Source organism: Equus asinus, chromosome 8 (assembly GCF_041296235.1).
Source record: "Equus asinus isolate D_3611 breed Donkey chromosome 8, EquAss-T2T_v2, whole genome shotgun sequence".
Taxonomy (NCBI): Eukaryota; Metazoa; Chordata; class Mammalia; order Perissodactyla; family Equidae; genus Equus; species Equus asinus.
In genome coordinates, this window is record NC_091797.1 from 35,022,929 (window position 1) to 35,036,444 (window position 13,516).

Here is a 13,516-nt window from a genome sequence, read left to right on the forward strand (position 1 = left end):
CGCGGGAACTTAACCACTCGGCCACGGGGCCAGCCCCGATGATTGCTGGTTTTTACCTGGCTCCAGGGCAGATGCTAGGATGCAAGTCCACTGAAACCAATGCTACCTTGAGTCTTCTAGGAACGGTGCTCCTTTCTGAGCTGCTTGTAATCCGCCCACAGTAAGACACACACAGAAACTGAAAGTGAGTGTAAGCAAGTAAACCTCTACCTTATCTTGTCCCAGACTGGTGACTGTCATGGAGAAGATGAGCATTTCTATTATGTCATTGGATCTGCTGAAACAGTTTGATTATTATCTCTTCATGGACCAGAGACTGAGTGGCACAGTTTCTAAACTAAGATGGTTTTTAGCCTTTTGTTGGGGTCACATAAATACTGATCAATGTTATACTCTCCCAAGAACTATGTGCACAAAGAAATATAAAAGTTAATGTAAAATGTCAGTGTATATAAGTAAGGATCTCTGAAGTCTTACCGATCTTGGTTTTTTTAATCCCAGTAAGAGACGAAGGCAGGGAGAAGACATTCTGAGGAATTACTTTCTCATCCCACAATGCCACTCTCCTTATTTGTGAAAATACTAGAGTAGACAAAAGCTGGACCCCATAACACACCATCAAGGGAGTAAGTTGAAAGATGTCACTTACCCAACCAAACCTGAGTGTTTACAATGTACCAGATCAAGTTCTGGTTTCAGATTACTCCTCCAAAAAAGCTGAAGTTTGTAATTTTTTCCCATTCCTCACCCTTAACATGACACTTAGAACCTGTACCCTCTTTCCATGTTGAGAGAACCCCACACTTAAAGAGTCTTGGAAGGAGGCAGAGACCCCCTCCATCCATACTAGAGGAAAACCCACTTTCCCAAACATTCCTGCAGTTGGACATGTCATAAGGCTCCAACAGGCAGGTGACCACACACTGGACTCTGACTCAGGACATGGTGACACAGATAGACTGGGGCTGTGAAGAATGCATCTGGCAAAGGTGGTGTGAGTGGCAGTAGTGTCATGAAGCAGCCAGGGGCAGCAGAGACAGCAGTCCCAGTTGCAGCACCCAGTGTGCAGCATCAGGAGAGTCAGCGGTAGGAGCAGTGGCATCTGTACCTAGAAGCAGCGGCAGCAATTCCTATGTGGGACCCGAGGTCCTAACACTTTCTCTCTCTCTCTATTTATCTACATTCATTTATGTTTCAATTAGAACAATTTGGAATCCATTGTTCACACCAAGAAGGGAGTGAGAAATCCATGTAGGAAAAAGATTCACAGAGCAAGGATTCAGAGATTTTTTTCCCAGTTTTATTGAGATAAAATTGACATATAATACTGTGGATGTCAGAGGTGTACGACCTGTTGATTTGATCCTACATTGCAAAATAATTAACACCATAGAGTAAGCTAACACCTCCATCACATCACATAATGACCAATTCTTTTTTGTGGTGAGAACATTTAAGAACTCTCTTAGCAACTCAGACTTTCTTTTGCTGAGCTGATAACCACTTCCAAAATCTACCACCTGTGTTTACCCTATGGCAGAGACAACAACATATACCTCTCAGCATATGTCTTGCGTCTTTCTTCCCAGCAAAATTTTAAATGTGAATTTAAGACTCCTCTTCACCTTGATCACTCTCTGGTCATTGGCATCAGAGGTTCCTAATCTGGCCAAGCAGCAGGATAGCTTGTGGGCTTGTTACAAAATACTCAAGGCCTCTCCCCAGACTCACTATCTTAGAATATTGAGCACAGCACCCAAGAATCACTTATTTAGCTAGCCCTAAATCTGAGACAGATGCACAGCAATGTGGCAATCCTGGTCTATGTTCATGCTACTAAACGTGTGATCTGAAGACCAGCAGCATCAGCACCAAACGGGTTATAAATGCAGAATCTCAAGCTCATCCAGACTGTCTCGATCTTAATGAGATGTCCAGAGGATTCCTGTGCACAGGAAAGTTTAGGACCCCCTGGTCTCCATGCCTTCTAGATGTAGTGTCAGAAGTATGCAGCGTGCTCTGCATGTGTGGTCTGATCAGATCACCTACCACAGGGGGCGGGGGAGGTGGGTGTGGTTCAGGGTTCAGTCCTTGTTCTTTTCTTTTCTACAGTCATCACTCCCCTGGTGACCTCATTGGTTTTCAAGCCTTTAAATATCATTTATATGGTGTCACCTCTCAAATCCATTTCTGCAACCAAGACATGTCACCTAAACTCCAGACTCAAATTATCCAACTGCTAACCTCACTTTCGTTTCTAATAAACAACTCAAATTCAACACTTCCTAAATCGGATGACTATGATGCTGCTTCCTCAAACGTGTTTCTTCTGTCATCATCTCCATTTCTACTGGAGGCACTCCATATTTCTACTTGCACAGTCTGAAATTTGGGGTGTCCTCCTTGAACCTCTTTCTCATAACCCAGATTTAATCCATTAGGAGATGCTGTAAAGCCCATCTTCAGAAGGTACCCAGAATCCAATCCCTTCCTATTATTTTCTCTGCTCACAATCCAGACAAAGCAACGAACATCTCTAGCCCAGGACACGGCACTAGTCTCCTACAGTTTTCTCTACCGGTTGCTTGTCCTTCACCTCTTGATTCTGCACAGCACCAGACTGATGCTTTTAAAGAGAAGTGCTATGAGGTTATCTTCTGTTCAAAGCAGTCTTGTAACTCCACATCTTAATCAGAAAAGTCAAAACCTTTCAACACCTTCGAGGTCTACATGGCCTGGGTGTAATTCGGACCTCATCTCAAGTGCTGCCTGCTCCAGCCACACTGGCCTCCTTGCTCTTCCCAGAAACACAGACACACTCCCGCCCGAGCGCATTTGCACAGGAGGTTCCCCTGCCTGTGAAGAACTTCCACAGACATCCTCGTGGATAATTCCTCATGTCCTTCACATCTTTCTCAAGGTCACCTTCCCACTGAGGCCACCCTGACCACCCTAGGAAAATAGCCACCTTCCGTGTCCCCACACACTTATACTCTGGGTCACCTTCCTGAAGGCACTTACAACTTCTCACATAAACACTTCCCTTCACTGCACATTGAGCTAATCAGTTGTACAGTAATTATATCTGGAGGATGCGGGAGTGTGAAAGAAGAGCCAACTCACCAAGGACGATGCATAAAACTGAATAACAAAGAAGGAGCATTAGAAGTATTCTATTTAGAGGCAAAGAAGTAACAATTAGAGAATCAGCTAGAAGCACTGAAACAAGTTGTGTCTGAGATTCAGGAAATGGGATGGGGTATCTGTCTTCGTAACAAGCCTTGTAGAAGTGTTGGACCTTTTAAACTATGTGCAAATGGATATTGGTAAAAATAAAAAGACAACATGGTGGGTGAGAGAATGGACTGAGGAATTATCCTGTGAGGAACGCCACAGAGATAGAGCAGATTGGAAGGACACATGGAATTGAGTGGTGGATTTTTATGAGAGGATTTTTTTTGATTTAGTTTCTTTTTTAAAAAATGGGAGATATTACGGCATGTTTGTATCCAGGAATGAATGAGCCAGTAGAGAGCGGGAAGTTGATGATGCAGGGGAGGGAAGGGACCTGATCCTGTGCCCCAGCTGAGAGGTGGCCTCAGACAGGAGCAGGACCATCCATGATCACTGCTGTGAAGGCAGAGGACACAGGTACAGATGTGGGGTGTGGGGGGATGATGGTGCAGTTCTCACCTAGTCCTTCTTTGAGTGAAAAAAGAAATAAACTCACCACTTTAGAGTGGGGAGTGGGGGGGGATTGAGGAGGGAGGAGAAAGTGAGAAACAGCCCCCTCAGGAGGAGTGAGAGTGAACTGCCTCAGGAAATGGCATCTGGAGAGAGCAGGGCTGGGGCCCACTGAGCTCTGTGCTCATCAACTTAGAGAGAGAGTTCCAGCCCTGGGGCAGCAGCCGGAGGGTACACAATAGACCAGGAGAAACTGCAACAGAATATCTCCAAGTGTGAGGATTACAATTATTTTTACTTTGTCATGTATAATTTTTAACATTTTATAATTTTTCTATAGTGAATATACATTATAACATATATTGTACATTATACATATGCATCATGATCAGAATATAAAAGCTTTGTTTAAATTTTAAAATGGAAGGCAGATGTGTAGGAAAGGCCAGAGCTCGGGGCTCAGAGCTGGAAGTGCTGGGCTCCGTGTCTGGGCAATGAGCTCACAGAGCCTTTGCTCCATCTCTCAGGACGCTGTTCTCTGTGGAGGCCAAGCAGGATCTTTCCCTTCTTTTTGGGGAGTGGTCATTTATTGGTATCTCGTCAGCTCTGATGCTTTTAAGAAGATGGTTTTTGTAGTTTATATTTCATTTTTAGCTATTTTCAGGGGGAGGATTGGTCCATACAATCTAGCCCACCTTATTCAGAAATGGAAATTTTAAAGCAAAATAGTTGAGTGAAAAGCTGATTGGTCCTCGAGTAGAGGATCCCAATCTCAGTCTTAACACATGATCAGAGGGTGATCTGTCAAGTGTTTTACAAGTGTAAGCGATTTTAATGTAATTTATTTTGAAAACATTCATGCACACACAAGAGAGTTCAAGCGATACTCAAAAATATACAAATATATGTCACATCCTCTCTCCCCATCTGCTAGTCACCCAAGTGCTCTACCCAGAAACCATCACAGTTAGCAATTTCTCATTTCTATTCCCATTAAAATATATCTATGTGTTAATGTATACTGTTACGTCAGTAAAAGGGCTCAGGACAGACATGGGAGAAAATATTTGCAAATAATATATCTGACAAGGAACTTGTTTTAGAATATATAGGGAACACAAAACTCAACAATAAGAAGACAACTCAATTAAAAAATGAGCAAAAGTCTGAACTGACACCTCACCCAAGAAGATACATGGATGGCTAATAAGTATATGAAAAGGTGCTCAACATCATATGTCATCTGAAAATGCAAATGAAAACAATAGTGATAACAATTACACACCTATTAGCATATCCTAAATCCAAAAACTGGTGATGCCAAGTGCTGACGAGGATGTGGAACAACAGGAATCCTCATTCACTGTGGGCAGGAACACAAAACAGCACAGCCATGATGGGAGATATTCCGCAGTTTCTTCTGATGAAAATAATAAGAATAATAAGTTTTCACATATTGAGGTATATGGGGAAGCCATTCTGGTTTAAATCTGATTTGGCTGAAACTTATTTTTCCCAGAGCCATCTGACTGATGGCCCACCAAACACGCTTTGTCCACTGTTTCCAACATTTTCCTAAAGCAAAGAACGCACTCTTTAAAGAGGAGGATGTAATGTCTCCCTTTCTCCCATGCCGATACCAAAACTTCTTTGAAGATAAGCTTTTCTTCCCAGAGAACCACAGTCAAGTTAACCTGTCATGTATCTGCTAAACGGAGGCAAAACACCTCCTTGTGACTTTGGAAAAAAGCTGTATTCCGGTCATGCTTGCTGTATGTTACTTTGTTCTGAAACGGGATGTAACCATGCTATAAACCACGCTTCCCTGGGAGCTTGCTTCCCTGCTGGAGATGGTGTTTCTGGGCTAGTCCTCAGCTCAGTGAGTACCACTCTATTTTTCCTGTCTATAGATTGGTTATAGATTATTTGCCTTGACACTTATAAGGCTACACATAGACTTACCATGCAGCCTACTGATCACTCTCCTTGGTTTTTACCCAACTCATTTGCACACTTACATTTGTCCAAAAACCTGCATGCAAATATTTATAGCAGAACACCCCTTAAATGTAGGCTGCACACAGTGACTTCCTCCCCAAGACTACTGTGTGGAGAGGGACACAGAAAATAGGAGCTTCACAGGGAGAAAGCTGGGAAACACGACCTCAGCCAAGTGGTGAAGGTTATCATCAGTGATCAATCGAGTGGGTATTATACACCCTTGATATGTTGTGTTGACAATGGCACTTCACCTCTGTGGGCTTGTTCCCAAAATCCATAGCCTTGGTCAACCAAACTCAAATTGAGGGACAGTGTACAGTATAGCTGAGCAGTACTCCTCAAAAATGTCAAGATCATCAAAAACAAGGAAAGTCTGAGAAACTGTCACAGCCAGAGGAGCCTGAAGGACTTAATGTGGTGTCGTGTATAGGATCCTGGAATAGAAAAAAGAAAAAGTAATGAAATCCAAATAAAGTGTGGAGTTTAGTGATAATGTATCAATATTGCTTCATTAGCTGTGACAAATGTATGATAGTGATATAGACGTTAACAACAGGGACAACTGAGTGTGGGATACACAGGAACTCTGTACTAACCTTGCAACTTTTCTGTAAATCTCCAATTATGTATTCTACAATAAAAGAGTTTATTGTTTAAAATAGCCCTTAGAAAAGGAATAGGGAGTGGAAGAAAAACATTATCTATTTTTCAGTTTTCCAGAGTGTTGTCATCAAAGGGCTGGAGAGAGGGATTGTAGGGAGAAAAGTTGGAAGCCTCAGACGCAGGGCAGGGCTCCAGAGCTCCCTCTCCTCCAATCCCTGCCCCACCCCCGAGCCTGAGCCCAGGGCTGCTCAGAAGGCATCCTCATCCCCCATTGATGTCCAGCCTCCAGGTCAGCCACCTCTGCCTGATCAGACCACAGCCCATCCTCTCCCCTGATTGTGCAAATAGGAAAGCACAGTGGTGGCGCCCCGTGTGGCCACCGAGGTGAGAACAGAAGACCAGAGGTCCCCATTGGCCCCTTCCCTGGGGACCTCCCAGAGTCTCCCTTGGCTCCCAGCAGCAGGACAGGGCTGTGCACAAGAGGAGGAGCCCCCACTCCAGTGTAAGGTTCAGAGTCCAAATTGTTTCCCCAAATACACGCTGTCAGAGACTTTTTCCTCTCCATTGAATAACCATGGACTTTGGCCTCAGGGACGGACGAGCAATTCTCCAGGCCATAAAAGCTGGTTCCCAGGTCCAGGGTGGACCCTGCAAACATACTGGGTGCCCTCAGTCTCCTGGATGAGCCCTTGAACCCCAGAGTCCCTGTCATTTGTTCCTACTGCTGCTTCCAGCATGAAGTCTCCTCCTCCAGGGAATCAATTTTAGATTCTCCATCCCGAGGATGGTGTGGAGGACGGGGAGGAGGAGGAAGAGATCCCCAGGGTAATGGTCTAGGAAGATGGGGAGGCTCCTGAAGTGAGCAAAGGGAGGGACATTAGGAGGATGGAGGCCAACAGGAGTAGACAGGGAGGAACCAGAGAGGAAAGGGGCAGGGGAATAGGTCACCTTAGTGGACGCCTATGTGGGGGGACTGGGTTCTGTGTGGGGAGAGGCACAGGGGCCCTGGGGTCTCTATTTTCTCCTGCTGGTAATTGCACAGGTGTTGTAACTGGGCTCTATAATTGGGGCTATAATTGCTGGGTAAGCTATACTTAGGTTTGGCATTTTTCCATACTCATGGGTGCGATATAACTCAAACACACTTGGAAAGAAGGGCAGAGAAGAGGAGGGGGGAGGTGATTAAGGGGCTTCCTCTCTTCCAGAGCAAGCCCCTCCCCTCAAGCCCTGACCACCTTATGCTGGGGTCACTGAGAGAATGAAGGAACTGAGAGGAGGGAAGCGCCAGGCCTGTGACTCCCTGCCGGGGACAGCCCTGGCCCTGATTCCCGGGTTTCCAGTGTCCCACTCCCTGGATGATGACTTCACAGCTGTGTCCGAGGTTGTCGTTTTTTCACAGCCCTCAGCTACATGTACATTTTTCTTTATCTGCTAAGATAGGAGAAACTGCTGCTCCATAAAGAGTGCCCCGAGGCCAGGGACGGGGAGCTGTCCAGCTGCTGGTGGCCATGGAGACTGTGTTCCTGGAGGGCAGAGGGCAGGACATGGGGTGGAGTCTGGAGACTACAGTGGGCTACAAGGAGATCAGTGATGAGTTGGCGGGGCCCAGGCTTCCATCTAACATTTCCCTCAGAACCCGAGTGCATTCCTTCCCATTCTCTCTTTAGGAATCTTCTCCTTTAATTAAACATAAATCCCTTATGACAAGAATTAGAAAAAACAAATTCATATCAAGATTCCTATTTTCAGTAAGGAAGCAAATCACTACTACTCAGTGCAACAGGAAGTTAAGACAGGGATGGGGACGGCCCTGCCCCACCTCTCCTGGAACAAGAAAGACATCAGGGAAAGAAGAAGGTCACTGTGGGGAGGAGGTCGTGGGGGATGGGGTGGGCGAGTCTCCCCACCTCCTCTCATTATGCTAAATGGAACACAGACAGGTTCAGATGCCAGTTCCTGAGAGCGAAGATCAGGGGATGTGCAGTCCCGAAGTGGGAGTGTGAACAAATCTTGCATCAGTTGGTCCCCACAAGGCAGCTGTCTCACACCATGAAAGAAAATAATCATGAATAAATTCACGTCAGTCACATTCAGTGTTGATATTCTCAACAGCCCACTGCATGTTCAAAATGTCCCAATCAAAGAATCCTCATAACCCAGTCGTGTCCCCTCTCTCCAATTCCACTCCCACTTCACACCCTCTCGAGTCTCACCTTAGGATCTATGAGAGACACATCAGAGCCCTGGGCACTGTCACTGCCTGGGGTAGAGCAAAAGCGAGACCTGGCCAGAGCCCAAAGGAGATGAGACTAAAGGAGGAACTACGGGGTGAGTGAGCTCCCTCATGGGCTCTAGTCTACACTATCCAGAGTGTTTCAAGGATCAACCTCCTAGCTCAAACTTACTTGCAGCCTGCAAGTAACCCCCTCTTTTTTTCACCTGTGGGAAGAAAACAGGGAGAAGGCTGGGCCATGAGATGCTAGAAGAACCCCCTAGTCCTGGACCACAGGGAAGTTTCCAGAACCGTGACTGAACACCCAGGACAGGATTGGGAAAGACGAAGAAAGGAGATATGTGGGGACTGGACCGACTGCCCTCCTGGAGCTCTGTTCTCAGCCGTGACCTTCCCCTCCGACCTTCAACTGCTGGGAATCAGGTTCCCAGCACCAGAATTATCAAGGTGAAAAAATCTCTTTCATTTTCACAAGTGCTTTAATAAGAGTGTTAACAATCAGCTCCAAGTAGTGAGCACACGTGTTTGGATGGGACTTCCCATTAATGAGGCAGGGCAAACTTCTACCTGGGCTTGAAACCCCCAAATGGGACAAGAAAACTCAAATCCCCACTCCATTCCCTACCTGAGTGCTTCTTCCTCCACATCACAGCTCCAGCCGCCAGAGTGCCAGTAGCCAGAATTCGGAGGAGAACCAGGCCGACAATGAGGCCCACGGTGGGGATGGTGGACTCAGTAGGCAGCTCTGGAGAGAAAAGGGAACATGAGGGTCTTTGAGCTCAGGCTTGAGTCCTGACACTGCTGAAGGTCTCCACAAGGGCTCCTGACTTCCCTGAGAAGAGGCTCTGAGCCCACGGCTCCCTCCTTACCCTGTCTCAGGGTGACGGGCTCAGACAGCCCCTCCAGCTGCACATGGCATGTGTATCTCTGCTCCTCTCCAGAAGGCACCACCATAGCTGCCCACTTCTGGAAGGTCCTGTCCCCTGCAGGCCTGGTCTCCACAAACTCTGTGTCCTGGGTCAGGTCCTCTCAGTCACGCTGCCAGGTCAGGGTGATCTCCGCAGGGTAGAAGCCCAGGGCCCAGCACCTCAGGGTGACCTCATGGACAGATATGGGAAGGTGGGTCATGTGTCTTTGGGGGTTCTGAGGAGGAAGAATCAAAAAATTCATTCACATTTTCGTTACCTCCATGGGCCACTAAAGCACTCGTGTGACCATCCTGAGAATGGACAGGACAATTAGTTCGGAAGGAGGAAGCACATAAACCGGACACCAGCCTGGACTTGGGGATCTGGGATAATCTTTTCTTATTGGAAAGTTCTAGAATCAGGGTGAGCGTCCAAGGTAAGATGCCAGGTCTCAAAGGAGGAGAACACAGACTTCTGGTCCTGACCTGGGTGGAGGGTGAACGACTCAGAAAAGCTAGGGTCAGGCCTGCAAAGATGTTTTCAGGCCGAGAACAACCCCTGAGAAATCATGGTTCATAAGATCTCGCTGACAGGGTCAAAGGGGACCAATGATGAGCAATTTCAGGCATGGTCTCACCTTCGACCCCTGAAGAAACTGGATTCCCTAAGCGTCCTTTAGAGAACAACGGCAGGCCCTCTGTGCAAGTCACTGTCACAAAATGTGAAAACCTGAGTGTATTCCTCCCCCTTCCTGAGAGACAGCATTCTGACGGTGATCCCATTTTCCTTTTCTCTTTGTCTGACGCCCCCAACCCGAGGGGAGATCGGGAGTCCCCGCGGGCCCTCGCACCCGCGCGCTGCAGCGTCTCCTTCCCGTTCTCCAGGTGTCTGAGGAGCCACTCCACGCACGTGCCCTCCAGGTAGTTCCTTTCTTTCCCCGCCTCACCGTCCTCCTCCCACTTGCACCGGGAGATCTGAGCCGCCGTGTCCGCCGCGGTCCAGGAGCGCAGGTCCTCGTTCAGGGCGAAGTAATCGGCGCTGTCGTAGGCGAACTGACTGTACCCGCGGAGGAGGCGCCGGTCCGGCTCCAGGTCACAGCCATACATGTCCTGGTAGGTGTGAGCCCCTGACCCCGCCCCGGAAGTTAGCCTCGCCCCCGCCTACTCGCAGTAAAGGAAACCTAAATTGAAAATTAAACTCGAGAAAAGTTCCCGCCGGCTCTTCCAGGGTCGGATGGCAGGGCGGGTCCCGCAAAATAGGGATGAATTTCGGACCCGCAGACTCGGCGTGAATGACGGACTCAAAGACTCGGGGAGACCTCGGCCCGTCCGTGGGGATGGGGGGTCGGGACCTGGACCCGGGCCCGCGTCGCTCACCGGCCTCGCTCTGGTTGTAGTAGCCGCGCAGGTTGTTCAGGCTACTCGGAAATTCCGTGCGGTGTCCTTGGCGAGCCGGGTCTGCTGCTCCCAATACTCCGGCCCCTCCTGCTCCACCCACGGCGCCCGCGGCTCCATCCTTGGAATCGCGGCGTCGCTGTCGAACCGCACGAACTGCGTGTCGTCCACGTAGCCGACGGAGATGAAGCGGGGTTCCCCGCGGCCGGGCCGGGACACGGTGGTTTTGAAATATTTCATGGAGTGGGAGCCTGGGGGCGGGGAGGGGCTGAGACCCGGGACCCGGCCCAACCTGGTTCTGGCGCGGGTCCACGGGTCCGAGGTTGATGAGGCCGGGAGCGGGGAGGGGCTCGGGAGACGGAAAAGGGGCGGCAGGTCCGAGAAGGTTGGGCACTGGGGGTAAGAAGATGAGGAGACGGGGGAAGGGAGGGGTCAGGACGGGTCAGGCCGAGGTAGAGGGTCTGGGCTGGGTCCGCGGAGACGCGCCTTCCCTCGGGGCCTCTGCCACCGCCAGGCGGTCCCCTGGCTCCGCCTTCCCCAGCAAAGGCCGTTTCTTCCCGACGCCGCACTCACCCGCCCAGTCAGGGTCAGGGCCCCGAGAGCAGCAGGAGGAAGGTTGGGGGCATCATGACCCGCATCCTCGTGGTCGAGGAGGAATCTGAGCCCCTGCTGGCCAGTGTGGAATTTATAACCGGTGACAAGAGATTTTCACCTATTGAGGTATATGGGGTAACTATTCTGGTTCCAAACTGATTCGGCTTGAACTAAAAAGCCTGACTTGCGGCCTATTAAACATATGTTGTACATCTGCTTAACCATTAAAGTAAAGAATGCACTCTTTTAAGATAAGAATGCAGACTTCCCCTCCTACGCCATATTGGTAATGTCCTATAGGGAACGCCTGACATCACAGTCATATTGACCTGCTAATTTGTAACTGAATGTGAAAATATATCCTGGGTGTGTTTAATGAATGTTCTTTGTTCTAGAAAGATATAAGACTGTACTGAAAACCATGCTTCTCCTGAACTCTTCCTAAGGTCTTCCAGGTTTATAATGCTCACTCTGGCTCAAGTAAACTCACCTTATTTCTCTTATCTATGGGATAGTTATTGGTTATTTTGCGACGACACCGGGACCCCCCCACCCCGCCCCGTGACGCTGATTGGCTTCTCTAGAAACCAGACACCCAATGGGAGTGAGAACTGGGGCCGCGTCATGAGTCTCCAGGCAGGAGGACCTGACACAGGTTGTGAGAGGAAGTGAAACTCGGGAAGACAGGGACTCCCCAACACTGAGCTTCCCCGCCCCAGCCTCTGCCCTCTGGCCTGAGACCCTGAGAGCCACGCCCGGGGACCTGGGACTTTGCCCTGACCCCTCTCCTCCCGCTCCGAGGGCTCTTTGTCACACTGTCTCCCTGAGTCCTGGCCCAGGGGCGGTTTGAATCAGCGATTGTCAAGCATTTTGGTTTCAGGATATCCATACAGTCTTCAAATTAGCGAGGGCCCCGAGGGTAATTTGTTTATGTTGGTTGTATGTATCAGTATTTGCCACACTAGGAATAAAAGTTTTTAAATATTTTAATTGATTTACTTAGAATAATATTCATAATCTATAGTTTTTATGAAAAATATTCCCCAAAATAAACAAGGTAGCACAAGAGTGGGTCTTTTTACATGTTACATTTTTGCAAGTCTCTTTCTTGTCTGTCTCATGAGAAGACCACTGGATTTTCCTATTTGCTCTGCATTTAATCTGCTATTTTGGTTGAAGTATATGAAAAAAATACAGCCCCACACAAATATGTAGTGGTATTTTTAATAACCTTTTCAGATAATTGTGGATGTTCAACTGTGATACTAATATAAAATTACACGAGTGGTAGTTTCTCAATGGTTTTTTGCAAGGTGAAACCTGAGACAATATCATTGAATATTTCCTATTTTGTTACATTAACATCCACAGACCTACTTTGCATGATGAATGCCTCTTGTACTAATGTATAATTTTTAAGGTAATACATTGTTTCCCTAAGTTATTTAGATCTTCCCTTGTTGATGTGTTTTACTACAACCTATCAAAATATCACATTTATTGATATTACCACAGATCTCAACAGGAAAGTCTGTCAGTACTGGGAAGCTGTCAAGCTTACACGGTGGACACAAGTTTTTCAAAATTCTGGTTTTCTCTTGAGAGCTTCCATTTTATCAAGGCAATAAGTACTGCCAGTTGTTACCTGTCAGGTTTTTTTCTTAAAGGAAGAAGCTCCTGTTCATTTTGAAAGTGTACGCCAATTAACTAAGTCTAGATAATCATAGTTCCTGTCCTTCATTCTTTCAAGTAGAAATGATATTCCATAAAAAAGCCTGGCTCAGCTCGTGCAAATTATTTTCCTTGGGACATAGCACTTGGAAATGTAGCAGAAGGGCCTTATGTGTACTTCGCACGTCATGATGTAAGGTATTTTTAAAACGTGGATTTAAGAATAATTATTTGGTCATGATAGTAATTTTTAGTGCTTCAACCAGGACGTTTTAAAGTAAGTGGTTTTTCTTTTCATTTTGTTTTTCTGCAAGTAAGTGGAGGTGAGGATAACTACTATTGCAGTTTGGTACCACAGCCTCCATTCTTACTCAGTTTTACCTCAGTGCAAATGCCAACATAGTGAAAAGGCAAATAATGTCTAGTAA

At 47.4% G+C, this 13,516-nt stretch overlaps 1 pseudogene; it reads right to left on the reverse strand.

Moving 5' to 3' along the window:
- Nucleotides 1-8,015: 8,015 nt before the first annotated feature.
- LOC123287700 (patr class I histocompatibility antigen, B-2 alpha chain-like) lies at nt 8,016-13,278 on the reverse strand (annotated as a pseudogene).
- Between the last annotated feature and the right edge of the window lie 238 nt (nt 13,279-13,516).